Source organism: Ambystoma mexicanum, chromosome 2q (genome assembly GCF_040938575.1).
Source record: "Ambystoma mexicanum isolate Mex_15411 chromosome 2q, UKY_AmexF1_1, whole genome shotgun sequence".
In the NCBI taxonomy this organism is placed as follows: Eukaryota; Metazoa; Chordata; class Amphibia; order Caudata; family Ambystomatidae; genus Ambystoma; species Ambystoma mexicanum.
Window position 1 is genome coordinate 1,484,661,339 of NC_090924.1, and position 20,244 is coordinate 1,484,681,582.

A 20,244-nucleotide genomic window follows, 5' to 3' on the forward strand; every position below is an offset into this window, starting at 1 on the left:
AACAGCGCCCCTGCATTCAGTAGGCTCTCTATTTGTCCCACTATCAGCATAGCAGCCCTCCTCTCAGTAGGCTCTCTATCTCTCCCATCACCAGTACATCATCCCTCCTTTCCATAGGCTCTCTATCTGTCCCACCAACAGCACAGCGTCCCTCCTTTCAGTAGGCTCTCTATCTGTCCCACCAGCAGCACAGCATCCCTCCTTTCAGTAGGCTCTCTATCTGTCCCACCAGCAGCACAGTGTCCCTCCTTTCAGTAGGCTCTCTATCTGTCACAACAGCAGCACAGTATCCCTCCTTTCAGTAGGTTCTCTATCTCTCTCATTAGCAGCACAGCGTCCCTCCTTTCAGTAGGTTCTCTATCTGTCACATCAGCACACAGCGTCCCTCCTTTCAATAGGCTCTCTCTCTGTCCCACCAGCAGCACAGTGTCCCTCCTTTCAGTAGTCTCTCTCTCTGTTCCACCAGCAGCACAGCGTCCCTCCTTTCAGTCAGCTCTCGATCTGTCCCACCAGCAGCACAGCATCCCTCCCTTCATTAGGCTCTGTATTTGTCACATCAGCAGCACAGCATCCCTCATTTCAGTAGGCCCTCTATCTGTCACAACAGCAGCACAGTATCCCTCCTTTCAGTAGGTTCTCTATCTCTCTCATTAGCAGCACAGCGTCCCTCCTTTCAGTAGTCTCTCTATCTGTCACACAAGCAGCACAGCATCCCTCCTTTCAGTAGGCTCTCTATCTGTCACACCATTAGCACAGCATCCCCCCTTTCAGTTGGCTCTCCATCTGACCCATCAGCAGCACACTGTCCCTCCTTTCACTAGGTTCTCTATCTCTCCCATCAGCAGCACTGTGTCCTTCATTTCAGTAGGCTCTCTATCTCTCCCATCAGCAGCACAGTGTCCCTCCTTTCAGTACGTTCTCTATCTGTTCCACCAGCAGCACAGCATCCCCCCTTTCAATAGGCTCGCTATCTGTCCCACCAGCAGAACAGCGTCTCTCCTTTAAGTAGGCTCTCTATCTGTCCTACCAGCAGCACAGCGCCCCTGCTTTCAGTAGGCTCTCTATCTGTCCAACAGCAGCACAGCAGCCCTCCTTTCAGTAGGCTCTCTATCTGTCACACCAGCAGCACAGCGTCCCTCCTTTCAGTAGGCTCTCTATCTGTCCCACTAGCAGCACAGCAACCCTCCTTTCAGTAGGTTCTCTATCTGTCCCGCCAGCAGCACAGCATCCCTCCTTTCAGTAGGCTCTCTATCTATCCCACCAGGAGCACAGCGTCCCTCCTTTCAGTAGGCTCTCTCTGTCCTACCAGCAGCACAGCGCCCCTGCATTCAGTAGGCTCTCTATTTGTCCCACCATCAGCATAGCAGCCCTCCTCTCAGTAGGCTCTCTATCTCTCCCATCACCAGCACAGCATCCCTCCTTTCCATAGGCTTTCTATCTGTCCCACCAGCAGCACAGTGTCCCTCCTTTCAGTAGGCTCTCTATCTGCCCCACCAGCAGCACAGCGTCCCTCCTTTCAGTAGGCTCTATATCTGTCACACCAGCAGCAAAGCATCTCTCCTTTCAGTAGGCTCTCTATCTGTCCCACAAGCAGCACAGCCTCCCTCCTTTCAGTAGGCTCTCTATCTGCCCCACCAGCAGCAGAGCGTCCCTCCTTTCAGTAGGCTCTATATCTGTCACACCAGCAGCAAAGCGTCTCTCCTTTCAGTAGGCTCTCTATCTGTCCCACCAGCAGCACAGCCTCCCTCCTTTCAGTAGGCTCTCTATCTGTCACGCCAGCAGCACAGAGTCCCTCCTTTCAGTAGGCTCTCTATCTGTCCCACCAGCAGCACAGCAACCCTCCTTTCAGTAGGCTCTCTATCTGTCCCACCAGCAGCACAGCAACCCTCCTTTCAGTAGGCTCTCTATCTGTCCCACCAGCAGCACAGCAACCCTCCTTTAGGTAGGCTCTCTATATATCCCACCAGCAGCACAGCAACCCTCCTTTCAGTAGGCCCTCTATCTGTTCCAGCAGCAGCACTGCGTCCCTCCTATCAATAGGCTCTCTATCTGTTCCACCAGCAGCACAGTGTCCCTCCTTTCAGTAGGCTCTCTATCTGTCCCACCAGCAGCACAGTGTCCCTCCTTTCAGTAGGCTCTCGATCTTTCCCACCAGCAGCACAGTGTCCCTCCTTTCAGTAGGCTCTCTATCTGTCCCACAAGCAGCAAAGAGACCCGCCTTTCAGTAAGCTCTCTATCTGTTCCACCAGCAGCACAGTGTCCCTCCTTTCAGTAGGCTCTCTATCTGTCCCACCAGCAGCACAGTGTCCCTCCTTTCAGTAGGCTCTCTATCTGTCCCACCAGCAGCACAGTGTCCCTCCTTTCAGTAAGCTCTCTATCTGTCCCACCAGCAGCACAGTGTCCCTCCTTTCAGTAGGCTCTCTATCTGTCCCACCAGCAGCACAGTGTCCCTCCTATCAGTAGGCTCTCTATCTGTCCCACCAGCAGCACAGTGTCCCTCCTTTCAGTAGGCTCTCTACCTGTCACATCAGCAGCACAGCGTCCCCCCTTTCAGTAGTCTCTCTATCTGTCACATCAGCAGCACAGTGTCCCCCCCTTTCAGTAGTCTCTCTATCTGTCCCACCAGCAGCACAGCGTCCCTCCTTTCAGTAAGCTCTCTATCTGTCCCACCATCAGCACAGCGTCCCTCCTTTCTGTAGGCTCTCTACCTGTCACATCAGCAGCACACTGTACCTCCTTTCAGTAGGCTCTCTATCTCTCCCATCACCAGCACAGCGACCCTCATTTCTGTAGGCTCTCTATCTGTTCGAGCAGCAGCACTGCGTCCATCCTTTCAGTAGGCTCTCTATCTGTCACATCAGCAGCACAGTGTTCCTCCTTTCAGTAGCTTCTCTATCCCTCTCATCAGCAGCACAGCGTCCCTCCTTTCAGTAGGCCCTCTATCAGTCACACCAGCAGCACAGCGTCCCTCCTTTCAGTAGGCTCTCTATCTGTCCCACCATCAGCACAGCGTCCCTCCTTTCCGTAGGCTCTCTAGCTATCACATCAGCAGCACACTGTACCTCCTTTCAGTAGGCTCTCTATATGTTCCAGCAGCAGCGCTGCAGGCCTCGTTTCAGTAGTCACTCTATCTGTCCCACCATCAGCACAGTATCTCCCCTTTCCGTAGGCTCTCTATCTGACCCAGCAGCACTGCGTCCCTCCTTTCAAAAGGCTCTCTATCTGTCACAGCAGCAGCACAGTGTCCCTCCTTTAAGCAGGTTCTCTATCTCTCCCATCAGCAGCACAGCGTCCCTCCTTTTTTTCAACAGGCTCTCTATCCGTCACATCAGCAGCACAGCCTCCCTCCTTTCAGTAGGCTCTCTATCTGTCACGCCAGCAGCACAGAGTCCCTCCTTTCAGTAGGCTCTCTATCTGTCCCACCAGCAGCACAGCAACCCTCCTTTCAGTAGGCTCTCTCTCTGTCCCACCAGCAGCACAGCAACCCTCCTTTCAGTAGGCTCTCTATCTGTGCCACCAGCAGCACAGCAACCCTCCTTTCAGTAGGCTCTCTATATATCCCACCAGCAGCACAGCAACCCTCCTTTCAGTAGGCCCTCTATCTGTTCCAGCAGCAGCACTGCGTCCCTCCTATCAATAGGCTCTCTATCTGTTCCACCAGCAGCACAGTGTCCCTCCTTTCAGTAGGCTCTCTATCTGTCCCACCAGCAGCACAGTGTCCCTCCTTTCAGTAGGCTCTCGATCTTTCCCACCAGCAGCACAGTGTCCCTCCTTTCAGTAGCTTCTCTATCCCTCTCATCAGCAGCACAGCGTCCCTCCTTTCAGTAGGCCCTCTATCAGCCACACCAGCAGCACAGCGTCCCTCCTTTCAGTAGGCTCTCTATCTGTCCCACCATCAGCACAGCGTCCCTCCTTTCCGTAGGCTCTCTAGCTATCACATCAGCAGCACACTGTACCTCCTTTCAGTAGGCTCTCTATATGTTCCAGCAGCAGCGCTGCAGGCCTCGTTTCAGTAGTCACTCTATCTGTCCCACCATCAGCACAGTATCTCCCCTTTCCGTAGGCTCTCTATCTGACCCAGCAGCACTGCGTCCCTCCTTTCAAAAGGCTCTCTATCTGTCACAGCAGCAGCACAGTGTCCCTCCTTTAAGCAGGTTCTCTATCTCTCCCATCAGCAGCACAGCGTCCCTCCTTTTTTTCAACAGGCTCTCTATCTGTCACATCAGCAACACAGCATCCCTCCTTTCAGTAGGCTCTCTATCCGTCCCACCAGCAGCACAGTGTCCCTCCTTTCAGTAGGTTCTCTATCTCTTCCATCAGCAGCACAGTGTCCCTCCTTTCAGTAGGCTCTCTATCTGTCACATCAGCAGCACAGTGTCCCTCCTTTCAGTAGGTTCTCTATCTCTACCATCAGCAGCACAGCATCCCTCCTTTCAGTAGGTTCTCTATCTGTCACATCAGCATCACAGCGTCCCTCTTTTCAGAAGGCTCTCTATCCATCCCACCAGCAGCACAGCATCCCTTCTTTCCGTCGGCTCTCTATCTGTTCCACCAGCAGCACAGTGTCACTCCTTTCAGTAGGCTCAATATCTGTCCCACCAGCAGCACAGTGCCCCTGCTTTCAGTAGGCCCTCTATCTGTCCCACCAGCAGCACAGCGTCCCTCCTTTCAGTAGGCTCTCTATCTGTCCCACCAGCAGCACTGTGTCCCTCCTTTCAGTAGGCTCTCTATCTGTCCCACCAGCAGCCAGGGTCCCTCCTTTCAGTAGGCTCTCTATCTGTCCCACTAGCAGCACAGTGTCCCTCCTTTCAGTAGGCTCTCTATCTGTCCCACCAGCAGCACAGTGTCCCTCCTTTCAGTAGGCTCTCTATCTGTCCCACCAGCAGCACAGTGTCCCTCCTTTCAGTAGGCTCTGTACCTGTCACATCAGCAGCACAGCGTCCCCCCTTTCAGTAGTCTCTCTATCTGTCACATCAGCAGCACAGCGTCTCCCCTTTCAGTAGTCTCTCTATCTGTCCCACCAGCAGCACAGCGTCCCTCCTTTCAGTAGGCTCTCTATCTGTCCCACCATCAGCACAGTGTCCCTCCTTTCAGTAGGTTCTCTATCTGTCCCAAAAGCAACACAGCGTACCTTCCTTTCAATAGGCTCTCTCTCCGTCCCACAAGCAGCACAGTGTCCCTCCTTTCAGTAGTCTCTCTATCCGTCACACCAGCAGCACAGCGTCCCTCCTTTCAGTCGGCTCTCTCTCTGTTCCACCAGCAGCACAGCGTCCCTCCTTTCAGTAGGCTCTCTATCTGTCCCACCAGCAGCACAGTGTCCCTCCTTTCAGTAGGCTCTCTATCCGTCCCACCAGCACCACAACGTCCCTCCTTTCTGTCGGCTCTCTATCTGTTCCATCAGCAGCACAGTGCCTCTCCTTTCAGTCGGCTCTCTATCTGTCCCACCAGCAGCAAAGCATCCCTCCCTTCAGTAAGTTCTCTATCTGTCACACCAGCAGCACAGCATCCCTCCCTACAGTGGGCTCTCTATCTGTCACACCAGCAGCACAGCATACGTCCTTTCAGTAGGCTCTCTATCACATCAGCAGCACAGTGTCACTCCTTTCTGTAGGCTCTATATCTGTCCCACCAGCAGCACAGCGTCCCTCCTTTCAGTAGGCTCTCTATCTGTCCCACCATCAGCACAGTGTCCCTCCTTTCAGTAGGTTCTCTATCTGTCCCAAAAGCAACACAGCGTACCTTCCTTTCAATAGGCTCTCTCTCCGTCCCACAAGCAGCACAGTGTCCCTCCTTTCAGTAGTCTCTCTATCCGTCACACCAGCAGCACAGCGTCCCTCCTTTCAGTCGGCTCTCTCTCTGTTCCACCAGCAGCACAGCGTCCCTCCTTTCAGTAGGCTCTCTATCTGTCCCACCAGCAGCACAGTGTCCCTCCTTTCAGTAGGCTCTCTATCCGTCCCACCAGCACCACAACGTCCCTCCTTTCTGTCGGCTCTCTATCTGTTCCATCAGCAGCACAGTGCCTCTCCTTTCAGTCGGCTCTCTATCTGTCCCACCAGCAGCAAAGCATCCCTCCCTTCAGTAAGTTCTCTATCTGTCACACCAGCAGCACAGCATCCCTCCCTACAGTGGGCTCTCTATCTGTCACACCAGCAGCACAGCATACGTCCTTTCAGTAGGCTCTCTATCACATCAGCAGCACAGTGTCACTCCTTTCTGTAGGCTCTATATCTGTCACATCAACAGCACAGTGTCCCTCCTTTCAGTAGGCTCTCCATCTGATCCACCAGCAGCACAGCATCCCTCCTTTCAGTAGGCTCTCTATCTGTCCCACCAGCAGCACAGCGTCCCTCCCTTCAGTAGGCTCTCTATCTGTCCCACCAGCAGCACAGTATCCCTCCTTTCAGTAGGCTCTCCATCTGTCCCACCAGCAGCACAGCGTCCCTCCTTTCAGTAGGTTCTCTATCTGTCACATCAGTAGCACAGCGTCCCTCCAATCAGTAGCCTCTCTATCTGTCCCACCAGCAACACAGTGTCCCTCCTTTCAGTAGGCTCTCTATCCGTCCCACCAGCAGCACAGCGTCCCAGCGTCCCTCCTTTCTGTCGGCTCTCTATCTGTTCCATCAGCAGCACAGTGCCTCTCCTTTCAGTCGGCTCTCTATCTGTCCCACCAGCAGCACAGCATCCCTCCCTTCAGTAAGTTCTCTATCTGTCACACCAGCAGCACAGCATCCCTCCCTACAGTGGGCTCTCTATCTGTCACACCAGCAGCACAGCATACGTCCTTTCAGTAGGCTCTCTATCACATCAGCAGCACAGCGTCACTCCTTTCTGTAGGCTCTATATCTTTCACATCAACAGCACAGTGTCCCTCCTTTCAGCAGGCTCTCCATCTGTCCCACCAGCAGCACAGCATCCCTCCTTTCAGTAGGCTCTCTATCTGTCCCACCAGCAGCACAGCGTCCCTCCCTTCATTAGGCTCTCTATCTGTCCCACCAGCAGCACAGCATCCCTCCTTTCAGTAGGCTCTCCATCTGTCCCACCAGCAGTACAGCGTCCCTCATTTCACTAGGCACTCTATCCATCACATCAGCAGCACAGTGTCCCTCCTTTCAGTAGGCTCTCTATCTGTCCCACTAGCAGCACAGTGTCCCTCATTGCAGTAGGCTCTCTATCTGTCCCACTAGCAGCACAGCACCCCTCCTTTCAGTAGGCTTTCTGTCACATCATCAGCACAGCGTCACCAGCATCACAACACCCTCCTTTCAGTAGGCTCTCTATTTGCCCTATCAGCAGCATAGCGCCCCTCCTTTCAGTAGGCTCTCTATCTGACCCAGCAGCAGAGCGTCCCTCCTTTTAGTAGATTCTCTATCTGTCCCACCAGCAGCACAGTATCCCTCCTTCCAGTAGGCTCTCTATCTATCTGTCCCACCAGCAGCACAGTGCCCCACCTTTCAGTAGGCTTTCTAGCTGCCACATCAGCAGCACAGCATCACCAGCAGCACAGCATCTCTCCTTTGAGTAGGCTCTCAATCTGTCCCACCAGCAGCACAGAGACCCTCGTTTCAGTAGGCTCTCTATCTGTCCCACCAGCTGCACAGTGTCTCTCGTTTCAGTAGGCTCTCTATCTGTCCCACCAGCAGTACAGCGTCCCTCCTTTCAGTAGGCTCTCTATCTGTCCCACCAGCAGCACAGCATCCCTCCTTTCAGTAGGCTCTCTATCCGTCACATCAGCAGCACAGCATCCCTCCTTTCAGTAGGCTCTCTATCTGTCCCATTAGCAGCACAGTGTCCCTTGTTTCAGTAGGCTCTCTAACTGTCCCACCAGCAGCACAGAACCCCTCCTTTCAGTAGGCTTTCTGTCACATCAGCAGCACAGAGACCCTCCTTTCAGTAGGCTCTCTATCTGTCCCACCAGCAGCACAGCGTCCCTCTCTTCAGTAGGCTCTCTATCTGTCCCACTAGCAGCACAGTGTCCCTCGTTTCAGTAGGCTCTCGATCTGTCCCACCAGCAGCACAGCACCCCTCCTTTCACTAGGCTTTCTGTCTATCAGCAGCACAGCATCACCAGCAGCACAGCGTCTCTCCTTTCAGTAGGCTCTCTATCTGTCACATTAGCAGCGCTCTGTCCACCAAGCAGCACAGGGTCCCTCCTTCAGTAGGCTCTCTATCTGTCCCAACAGCAGCACAGCGTCCCTCTTTTCAGTAGGCTCTCTATCTGTCCTACCAGGAGCACAGCACCCCGGATTTTAGTAGGCTCTCTATCTGTCCCACCAGCAGCACAGCAGCCCTCCTTTCAGTAGGCTCTCTATCTGTCCCACCAGCAGCACAGTGTCCCTCATTTCAGTAGGCTCTCTTTCTGTCCCACCAGCAGCACAGCGCCCCTGCTTTCAGTAGGCTCTCTATCTGTTCCACCAGCAACACAGCGTGCCTCCTTTCAGTAGGCTATCTATCTGTCCCACCATCAGCACTGCGCCCCTCCTTTCCGTAGGCTCTCTACCTGTCATATCAGCAGCACACTGTACCTCCTTTCAGTAGGCTCCCTATCTGTCACACCAGCAGAACAGCGTCCCTCTTTTCAGTAAGCTCTCTATCTGTCAAACCCGCAGCACAGTTTCCCTCCTTTCAGTAGACTCTCTATCCCTCCCATCACCAGCACAGCCTCCCTCCTTTCAGTAGGCTCTCTATCTGTCACACCGGCAGGGCAGCGTCCGTCCTTTCAGTAGGCTCTATTTCTGTCCCAGCAGCAGCACTGCGCCCCTCCTTTCAGTAGTCACTCTATCTGTCCCACCATCATCACAGCATCCCCCTTTCAGTAGGCTCTCTATCTGACCCAGCAGCAGAGCGTCCCTCCTTTCAGTAGTCTCTCTAGCCGGTGAACCAGCAGTACCTTGTCCCTCCTCTCAGTAGGCTCTCTATCCGTCACATCAGCAGCACAGCGTCCCTCCTTTCAGTAGGCCCTCTATCTGTCCCACTAGCAGCACAGTTTCCCTCGTTTCAGTAGGCTCTCTATCTGTCCCACCAGCAGCACAGCACCCCTCCTTTCAGTAGGCTTTCTGTCACATCAGCAGCACAGCATCACCAGCAGCACAGCGTCTCTCCTTTCAGTAGGCTCTCTATCTGTCCGACCAGCAGCAACAGCGTCAGCCCTTTCAATAGGCCCTCTATCTTTCCCGCCAGCAGCACAGCGTCCCTCCTTTCAGTAGGCCCTCTATCTGTCCCACCAGCAGCACAGCATCCCCCCTTTCAGTAGGCTCTCTATCTGTCCCACCAGCAGCACAGTATCTTTCCTTTCTGTAGGCTCTCTCTGTCCTACCAGCAGAACAGCGCCCCTGCATTCAGTAGGCTCTCTATTTGTCCCACTATCAGCATAGCAGCCCTCCTCTCAGTAGGCTCTCTATCTCTCCCATCACCAGTACAGCATCCCTCCTTTCCATAGGCTCTCTATCTGTCCCACCAACAGCACAGCGTCCCTCCTTTCAGTAGGCTCTCTATCTGTCCCACCAGCAGCACAGCATCCCTCCTTTCAGTAGGCTCTCTATCTGTCCCACCAGCAGCACAGTGTCCCTCCATTCAGTAGGCTCTCTATCTGTCCAACCATCTGCACAGCTTCCCTCCTTTCCATAGGCTCTCTACCTGTCACATCAGCAGCACACTGTACCTCCTTTTGGTAGGCTCTCTATCTGTCACATCACCGCACAGCATCCCTCCTTTCAGTAGGCTCTCTATCTGTCACATCACCAGCACAGCGTCCCTCCTTTCACTTTCAGTAGGCTGTCTATCTGTCACAACAGAAGCACAGTATCCCTCCTTTCAGTAGGTTCTCTATCTCTCTCATTAGCAGCACAGCGTCCCTCCTTTCAGTAGGTTCTCTATCTGTCACATCAGCACACAGCGTCCCTCCTTTCAATAGGCTCTCTCTCTGTCCCACCAGCAGCACAGTGTCCCTCCTTTCAGTAGTCTCTCTCTCTGTTCCACCAGCAGCACAGCGTCCCTCCTTTCAGTCAGCTCTCGATCTGTCCCACCAGCAGCACAGCATCCCTCCCTTCATTAGGCTCTGTATTTGTCACATCAGCAGCACAGCATCCCTCATTTCAGTAGGCCCTCTATCTGTCACATCAGCAGCACAGTGTCCCTCCTTTCAGTAGTCTCTCTATCTGTCACACAAGCAGCACAGCGTCCCTCCTTTCAGTAGGCTCTCTATCCGTCCCACCAGCAGCACAGCGTCCCAGCGTCCCTCCTTTCTGTCGGCTCTCTATCTGTTCCATCAGCAGCACAGTGCCTCTCCTTTCAGTCGGCTCTCTATCTGTCCCACCAGCAGCACAGCATCCCTCCCTTCAGTAAGTTCTCTATCTGTCACACCAGCAGCACAGCATCCCTCCCTACAGTGGGCTCTCTATCTGTCACACCAGCAGCACGGCATACGTCCTTTCAGTAGGCTCTCTATCACATCAGCAGCACAGCGTCACTCCTTTCTGTAGGCTCTATATCTTTCACATCAACAGCACAGTGTCCCTCCTTTCAGTAGGCTCTCCATCTGTCCCACCAGCAGCACCGCATCCCTCCTTTCAGTAGGCTCTCTATCTGTCCCACCAGCAGCACAGCGTCCCTCCCTTCATTAGGCTCTCTATCTGTCCCACCAGCAGCACAGCATCCCTCCTTTCAGTAGGCTCTCCATCTGTCCCACCAGCAGTACAGCGTCCCTCATTTCACTAGGCACTCTATCCATCACATCAGCAGCACAGTGTCCCTCCTTTCAGTAGGCTCTCTATCTGTCCCACTAGCAGCACAGTGTCCCTCATTGCAGTAGGCTCTCTATCTGTCCCACTAGCAGCACAGCACCCCTCCTTTCAGTAGGCTTTCTGTCACATCAGCAGCACAGCGTCACCAGCATCACAACACCCTCCTTTCAGTAGGCTCTCTATTTGCCCTATCAGCAGCATAGCGCCCCTCCTTTCAGTAGGCTCTCTATCTGACCCAGCAGCAGAGCGTCCCTCCTTTTAGTAGATTCTCTATCTGTCCCACCAGCAGCACAGTATCCCTCCTTCCAGTAGGCTCTCTATCTATCTGTCCCACCAGCAGCACAGTGCCCCACCTTTCAGTAGGATTTCTAGCTGCCACATCAGCAGCACAGCATCACCAGCAGCACAGCATCTCTCCTTTGAGTAGGCTCTCAATCTGTCCCACCAGCAGCACAGAGACCCTCGTTTCAGTAGGCTCTCTATCTGTCCCACCAGCTGCACAGTGTCTCTCGTTTCAGTAGGCTCTCTATCTGTCCCACCAGCAGTACAGCGTCCCTCCTTTCAGTAGGCTCTCTATCTGTCCCACCAGCAGCACAGCATCCCTCCTTTCAGTAGGCTCTCTATCCGTCACATCAGCAGCACAGCATCCCTCCTTTCAGTAGGCTCTCTATCTGTCCCATTAGCAGCACAGTGTCCCTTGTTTCAGTAGGCTCTCTAACTGTCCCACCAGCAGCACAGAACCCCTCCTTTCAGTAGGTTTTCTGTCACATCAGCAGCACAGAGACCCTCCTTTCAGTAGGCTCTCTATCTGTCCCACCAGCAGCACAGCGTCCCTCTCTTCAGTAGGCTCTCTATCTGTCCCACTAGCAGCACAGTGTCCCTCGTTTCAGTAGGCTCTCGATCTGTCCCACCAGCAGCACAGCACCCCTCCTTTCACTAGGCTTTCTGTCTATCAGCAGCACAGCATCACCAGCAGCACAGCGTCTCTCCTTTCAGTAGGCTCTCTATCTGTCACATTAGCAGCGCTCTGTCCACCAAGCAGCACAGGGTCCCTCCTTCAGTAGGCTCTCTATCTGTCCCAACAGCAGCACAGCGTCCCTCTTTTCAGTAGGCTCTCTATCTGTCCTACCAGGAGCACAGCACCCCGGATTTTAGTAGGCTCTCTATCTGTCCCACCAGCAGCACAGCAGCCCTCCTTTCAGTAGGCTCTCTATCTGTCCCACCAGCAGCACAGTGTCCCTCATTTCAGTAGGCTCTCTTTCTGTCCCACCAGCAGCACAGCGCCCCTGCTTTCAGTAGGCTCTCTATCTGTTCCACCAGCAACACAGCGTGCCTCCTTTCAGTAGGCTATCTATCTGTCCCACCATCAGCACTGCGCCCCTCCTTTCCGTAGGCTCTCTACCTGTCACATCAGCAGCACACTGTACCTCCTTTCAGTAGGCTCCCTATCTGTCACACCAGCAGAACAGCGTCCCTCTTTTCAGTAAGCTCTCTATCTGTCAAACCCGCAGCACAGTTTCCCTCCTTTCAGTAGACTCTCTATCCCTCCCATCACCAGCACAGCCTCCCTCCTTTCAGTAGGCTCTCTATCTGTCACACCGGCAGGGCAGCGTCCGTCCTTTCAGTAGGCTCTATTTCTGTCCCAGCAGCAGCACTGCGCCCCTCCTTTCAGTAGTCACTCTATCTGTCCCACCATCATCACAGCATCCCCCTTTCAGTAGGCTCTCTATCTGACCCAGCAGCAGAGCGTCCCTCCTTTCAGTAGTCTCTCTAGCCGGTGAACCAGCAGTACCTTGTCCCTCCTCTCAGTAGGCTCTCTATCCGTCACATCAGCAGCACAGCGTCCCTCCTTTCAGTAGGCCCTCTATCTGTCCCACTAGCAGCACAGTTTCCCTCGTTTCAGTAGGCTCTCTATCTGTCCCACCAGCAGCACAGCACCCCTCCTTTCAGTAGGCTTTCTGTCACATCAGCAGCACAGCATCACCAGCAGCACAGCGTCTCTCCTTTCAGTAGGCTCTCTATCTGTCCGACCAGCAGCAACAGCGTCAGCCCTTTCAATAGGCCCTCTATCTTTCCCGCCAGCAGCACAGCGTCCCTCCTTTCAGTAGGCCCTCTATCTGTCCCACCAGCAGCACAGCATCCCCCCTTTCAGTAGGCTCTCTATCTGTCCCACCAGCAGCACAGTATCTTTCCTTTCTGTAGGCTCTCTCTGTCCTACCAGCAGAACAGCGCCCCTGCATTCAGTAGGCTCTCTATTTGTCCCACTATCAGCATAGCAGCCCTCCTCTCAGTAGGCTCTCTATCTCTCCCATCACCAGTACAGCATCCCTCCTTTCCATAGGCTCTCTATTTGTCCCACCAACAGCACAGCGTCCCTCCTTTCAGTAGGCTCTCTATCTGTCCCACCAGCAGCACAGCATCCCTCCTTTCAGTAGGCTCTCTATCTGTCCCACCAGCAGCACAGTGTCCCTCCATTCAGTAGGCTCTCTATCTGTCCAACCATCTGCACAGCTTCCCTCCTTTCCATAGGCTCTCTACCTGTCACATCAGCAGCACACTGTACCTCCTTTTGGTAGGCTCTCTATCTGTCACATCACCGCACAGCATCCCTCCTTTCAGTAGGCTCTCTATCTGTCACATCACCAGCACAGCGTCCCTCCTTTCAGTAGGCTGTCTATCTGTCACAACAGAAGCACAGTATCCCTCCTTTCAGTAGGTTCTCTATCTCTCTCATTAGCAGCACAGCGTCCCTCCTTTCAGTAGGTTCTCTATCTGTCACATCAGCACACAGCGTCCCTCCTTTCAATAGGCTCTCTCTCTGTCCCACCAGCAGCACAGTGTCCCTCCTTTCAGTAGTCTCTCTCTCTGTTCCACCAGCAGCACAGCGTCCCTCCTTTCAGTCAGCTCTCGATCTGTCCCACCAGCAGCACAGCATCCCTCCCTTCATTAGGCTCTGTATTTGTCACATCAGCAGCACAGCATCCCTCATTTCAGTAGGCCCTCTATCTGTCACATCAGCAGCACAGTGTCCCTCCTTTCAGTAGTCTCTCTATCTGTCACACAAGCAGCACAGCGTCCCTCCTTTCAGTAGGCTCTCTATCCGTCCCACCAGCAGCACAGCGTCCCAGCGTCCCTCCTTTCTGTCGGCTCTCTATCTGTTCCATCAGCAGCACAGTTCCTCTCCTTTCAGTCGGCTCTCTATCTGTCCCACCAGCAGCACAGCATCCCTCCCTTCAGTAAGTTCTCTATCTGTCACACCAGCAGCACAGCATCCCTCCCTACAGTGGGCTCTCTATCTGTCACACCAGCAGCACGGCATACGTCCTTTCAGTAGGCTCTCTATCACATCAGCAGCACAGCGTCACTCCTTTCTGTAGGCTCTATATCTTTCACATCAACAGCACAGTGTCCCTCCTTTCAGTAGGCTCTCCATCTGTCCCACCAGCAGCACAGCATCCCTCCTTTCAGTAGGCTCTCTATCTGTCCCACCAGCAGCACAGCGTCCCTCCCTTCATTAGGCTCTCTATCTGTCCCACCAGCAGCACAGCATCCCTCCTTTCAGTAGGCTCTCCATCTGTCCCACCAGCAGTACAGCGTCCCTCATTTCACTAGGCACTCTATCCATCACATCAGCAGCACAGTGTCCCTCCTTTCAGTAGGCTCTCTATCTGTCCCACTAGCAGCACAGTGTCCCTCATTGCAGTAGGCTCTCTATCTGTCCACTAGCAGCACAGCACCCCTCCTTTCAGTAGGCTTTCTGTCACATCAGCAGCACAGCGTCACCAGCATCACAACACCCTCCTTTCAGTAGGCTCTCTATTTGCCCTATCAGCAGCATACCGCCCCTCCTTTCAGTAGGCTCTCTATCTGACCCAGCAGCAGAGCGTCCCTCCTTTCAGTAGATTCTCTATCTGTCCCACCAGCAGCACAGTGCCCCACCTTTCAGTAGGCTTTCTAGCTGCCACATCAGCAGCACAGCATCACCAGCAGCACAGCATCTCTCCTTTGAGTAGACTCTCAATCTGTCCCACCAGCAGCACAGAGACCCTCGTTTCAGTAGGCTCTCTATCTGTCCCACCAGCTGCACAGCGTCCCTCGTTTCAGTAGGCTCTCTATCTGTCCCACCTGCAGTACAGCGTCCCTCCTTTCAGTAGGCTCTCTATCTGTCCCACCAGCAGCACAGCATCCCTCCTTTCAGTAGGCTCTCTATCCGTCACATCAGCAGCACAGCATCCCTCCTTTCAGTAGGCTCTCTATCTGTCCCTTTAGCAGCACAGTGTCCCTCGTTTCAGTAGGCTCTCTAACTGTCCCACCAGCAGCACAGAACCCCTCCTTTCAGTAGGCTTTCTGTCACATCAGCAGCACAGATACCCTCCTTTCAGTAGGCTCTCTATCTGTCCCACCAGCAGCACAGCGTCCCTCTCTTCAGTAGGCTCTCTATCTGTCCCACTAGCAGCACAGTGTCCCTCGTTTCAGTAGGCTCTCGATCTGTCCCACCAGCAGCACAGCACCCCTCCTTTCACTAGGCTTTCTGTCTATCAGCAGCACAGCATCACCAGCAGCACAGCGTCTCTCCTTTCAGTAGGCTCTCTATCTGTCACATTAGCAGCGCTCTGTCCACCAAGCAGCACAGGGTCCCTCCTTCAGTAGGCTCTCTATCTGTCCCACCAGCAGCACAGCGTCCCTGTTTTCAGTAGGCTCTCTATCTGTCCTACCAGGAGCACAGCACCCCGGATTTTAGTAGGCTCTCTATCTGTCCCACCAGCAGCACAGCAGCCCTCCTTTCAGTAGGCTCTCTATCTGTCCCACCAGCAGCACAGTGTCCCTCCTTTCAGTAGGCTCTCTTTCTGTCCCACCAGCAGCACAGCGCCCCTGCTTTCAGTAGGCTCTCTATCTGTTCCACCAGCAACACAGCGTGCCTCCTTTCAGTAGGCTATCTATCTGTCACACCATCAGCACTGCGCCCCTCCTTTCCGTAGGCTCTCTACCTGTCATATCAGCAGCACACTGTACCTCCTTTCAGTAGGCTCCCTATCTGTCACACCAGCAGAACAGCGTCCCTCTTTTCAGTAAGCTCTCTATCTGTCAAACCCGCAGCACAGTTTCCCTCCTTTCAGTAGACTCTCTATCCCTCCCATCACCAGCACAGCCTCCCTCCTTTCAGTAGGCTCTCTATCTGTCACACCGGCAGGGCAGCGTCCGTCCTTTCAGTAGGCTCTATTTCTGTCCCAGCAGCAGCACTGCGCCCCTCCTTTCAGTAGTCACTCTATATGTCCCACCATCAGCACAGCATCCCCCTTTCAGTAGGCTCTCTATCTGACCCAGCAGCAGAGCGTCCCTCCTTTCAGTAGTCTCTCTATCCGGTGAACCAGCAGTACCTTGTCCCTCCTCTCAGTAGGCTCTCTATCCGTCACATCAGCAGCACAGTGTCCCTCCTTTCAGTAGGCCCTCTATCTGTCCCACTAGCAGCACAGTTTCCCTCGTTTCAGTAGGCTCTCTATCTGTCCCACCAGCAGCACAGCACCCCTCCTTTCAGTAGGCTTTCTGTCACATCAGCAGCACAGCATCACCAGCAGCACAGCGTCTCTCCTTTCAGTAGGCTCTCTATCTGTCCGACCAGCAGCACAGCATCAGCCCTTTCAATAGGCCCTCTATCTTTCCCGCCAGCAGCACAGCGTCCCTCCTTTCAGTAGGCTCTCTATCTCTCCCATCACCAGTACATCATCCCTCCTTTCCATAGGCTCTCTATCTGTCCCACCAACAGCACAGCGTCCCTCCTTTCAGTAGGCTCTCTATCTGTCCCACCAGCAGCACAGCATCCCTCCTTTCAGTAGGCTCTCTATCTGTCCCACCAGCAGCACAGTGTCCCTCCGTTCAGTAGGCTCTCTATCTGTCCAACCATCTGCACAGCTTCCCTCCTTTCCATAGGCTCTCTACCTGTCACATCAGCAGCACACTGTACCTCCTTTTGGTAGGCTCTCTATCTGTCACATCACCGCACAGCATCCCTCCTTTCAGTAGGCTCTCTATCTGTCACATCACCAGCACAGCGTCCCTCCTTTCAGTAGGCTCTCTATCTGTCACAACAGCAGCACAGCACCCCTCCTTTCAGTAGGCTTTCTGTCACATCAGCAGCACAGCGTCACCAGCATCACAACACCCTCCTTTCAGTAGGCTCTCTATTTGCCCTATCAGCAGCATAGCGCCCCTCCTTTCAGTAGGCTCTCTATCTGACCCAGCAGCAGAGCGTCCCTCCTTTCAGTAGATTCTCTATCTGTCCCACCAGCAGCACAGTGCCCCACCTTTCAGTAGGCTTTCTAGCTGCCACATCAGCAGCACAGCATCACCATCAGCACAGCATCTCTCCTTTGAGTAGACTCTCAATCTGTCCCACCAGCAGCACAGAGACCCTCGTTTCAGTAGGCTCTCTATCTGTCCCACCAGCTGCACAGCGTCCCTCGTTTCAGTAGGCTCTCTATCTGTCCCACCTGCAGTACAGCGTCCCTCCTTTCAGTAGGCTCTCTATCTGTCCCACCAGCAGCACAGCATCCCTCCTTTCAGTAGGCTCTCTATCCGTCACATCAGCAGCACAGCATCCCTCCTTTCAGTAGGCTCTCTATCTGTCGCATTAGCAGCACAGTGTCCCTCGTTTCAGTAGGCTCTCTAACTGTCCCACCAGCAGCACAGAACCCCTCCTTTCAGTAGGCTTTCTGTCACATCAGCAGCACAGATACCCTCCTTTCAGTAGGCTCTCTATCTGTCCCACCAGCAGCACAGCGTCCCTCTCTTCAGTAGGCTCTCTATCTGTCCCACTAGCAGCACAGTGTCCCTCGTTTCAGTAGGCTCTCGATCTGTCCCACCAGCAGCACAGCACCCCTCCTTTCACTAGGCTTTCTGTCTATCAGCAGCACAGCATCACCAGCAGCACAGCGTCTCTCCTTTCAGTAGGCTCTCTATCTGTCACATTAGCAGCGCTCTGTCCACCAAGCAGCACAGGGTCCCTCCTTCAGTAGGCTCTCTATCTGTCCCACCAGCAGCACAGCGTCCCTGTTTTCAGTAGGCTCTCTATCTGTCCTACCAGGAGCACAGCACCCCGGATTTTAGTAGGCTCTCTATCTGTCCCACCAGCAGCACAGCAGCCCTCCTTTCAGTAGGCTCTCTATCTGTCCCACCAGCAGCACAGTGTCCCTCCTTTCAGTAGGCTCTCTTTCTGTCCCACCAGCAGCACAGCGCCCCTGCTTTCAGTAGGCTCTCTATCTGTTCCACCAGCAACACAGCGTGCCTCCTTTCAGTAGGCTATCTATCTGTCACACCATCAGCACTGCGCCCCTCCTTTCCGTAGGCTCTCTACCTGTCATATCAGCAGCACACTGTACCTCCTTTCAGTAGGCTCCCTATCTGTCACACCAGCAGAACAGCGTCCCTCTTTTCAGTAAGCTCTATCTGTCAAACCCGCAGCACAGTTTCCCTCCTTTCAGTAGACTCTCTATCCCTCCCATCACCAGCACAGCCTCCCTCCTTTCAGTAGGCTCTCTATCTGTCACACCGGCAGGGCAGCGTCCGTCCTTTCAGTAGGCTCTATTTCTGTCCCAGCAGCAGCACTGCGCCCCTCCTTTCAGTAGTCACTCTATATGTCCCACCATCAGCACAGCATCCCCCTTTCAGTAGGCTCTCTATCTGACCCAGCAGCAGAGCGTCCCTCCTTTCAGTAGTCTCTCTATCCGGTGAACCAGCAGTACCTTGTCCCTCCTCTCAGTAGGCTCTCTATCCGTCACATCAGCAGCACAGCGTCCCTCCTTTCAGTAGGCCCTCTATCTGTCCCACTAGCAGCACAGTTTCCCTCGTTTCAGTAGGCTCTCTAACTGTCCCACCAGCAGCACAGCACCCCTCCTTTCAGTAGGCTTTCTGTCACATCAGCAGCACAGCATCACCAGCAGCACAGCGTCTCTCCTTTCAGTAGGCTCTCTATCTGTCCGACCAGCAGCACAGCGTCAGCCCTTTCAATAGGCCCTCTATCTTTCCCGCCAGCAGCACAGCGTCCCTCCTTTCAGTAGGCCCTCTATCTGTCCCACCAGCAGCACGGCATCCCCCCTTTCAGTAGGCTCTCTATCTGTCCCACCAGCAGCACAGTATCTTTCCTTTCTGTAGGCTCTCTCTGTCCTACCAGCAGAACAGCGCCCCTGCATTCAGTAGGCTCTCTATTTGTCCCACTATCAGCATAGCAGCCCTCCTCTCAGTAGGCTCTCTATCTCTCCCATCACCAGTACATCATCCCTCCTTTCCATAGGCTCTCTATCTGTCCCACCAACAGCACAGCGTCCCTCCTTTCAGTAGGCTCTCTATCTGTCCCACCAGCAGCACAGCATCCCTCCTTTCAGTAGGCTCTCTATCTGTCCCACCAGCAGCACAGTGTCCCTCCGTTCAGTAGGCTCTCTATCTGTCCAACCATCTGCACAGCTTCCCTCCTTTCCATAGGCTCTCTACCTGTCACATCAGCAGCACACTGTACCTCCTTTTGGTAGGCTCTCTATCTGTCACATCACCGCACAGCATCCCTCCTTTCAGTAGGCTCTCTATCTGTCACATCACCAGCACAGCGTCCCTCCTTTCAGTAGGCTCTCTATCTGTCACAACAGCAGCACAGTATCCCTCCTTTCAGTAGGTTCTCTATCTCTCTCATTAGCAGCACAGCGTCCCTCCTTTCAGTAGGTTCTCTATCTGTCACATCAGCACACAGCGTCCCTCCTTTCAATAGGCTCTCTCTCTGTCCCACCAGCAGCACAGTGTCCCTCCTTTCAGTAGTCTCTCTCTCTGTTCCACCAGCAGCACAGCGTCCCTCCTTTCAGTCAGCTCTCGATCTGTCCCACCAGCAGCACAGCATCCCTCCCTTCATTAGGCTCTGTATTTGTCACATCAGCAGCACAGCATCCCTCATTTCAGTAGGCCCTCTATCTGTCACAACAGCAGCACAGTATCCTTCCTTTCAGTAGGTTCTCTATCTCTCTCATTAGCAGCACAGCGTCCCTCCTTTCAGTAGTCTATCTATTTGTCACACAAGCAGCACAGCATCCCTCCTTTCAGTAGGCTCTCTATCTGTCACACCATTAGCACAGCATCCCCCCTTTCAGTAGGCTCTCCATCTGACCCATCAGCAGCACACTGTCCCTCCTTTCACTAGGTTCTCTATCTCTCCCATCAGCAGCACTGTGTCCTTCCTTTCAGTAGGCTCTCTATCTCTCCCATCAGCAGCACAGTGTCCCTCCTTTCAGTACGTTCTCTATCTGTTCCACCAGCAGCACAGCATCCCCCCTTTCAATAGGCTCGCTATCTGTCCCACCAGCAGAACAGCGTCTCTCCTTTAAGTAGGCTCTCTATCTGTCCTACAAGCAGCACAGCGCCCCTGCTTTCAGTAGGCTCTCTATCTGTCCAACAGCAGCACAGCAGCCCTCCTTTCAGTAGGCTCTCTATCTGTCACACCAGCAGCACAGCGTCCCTCCTTTCAGTA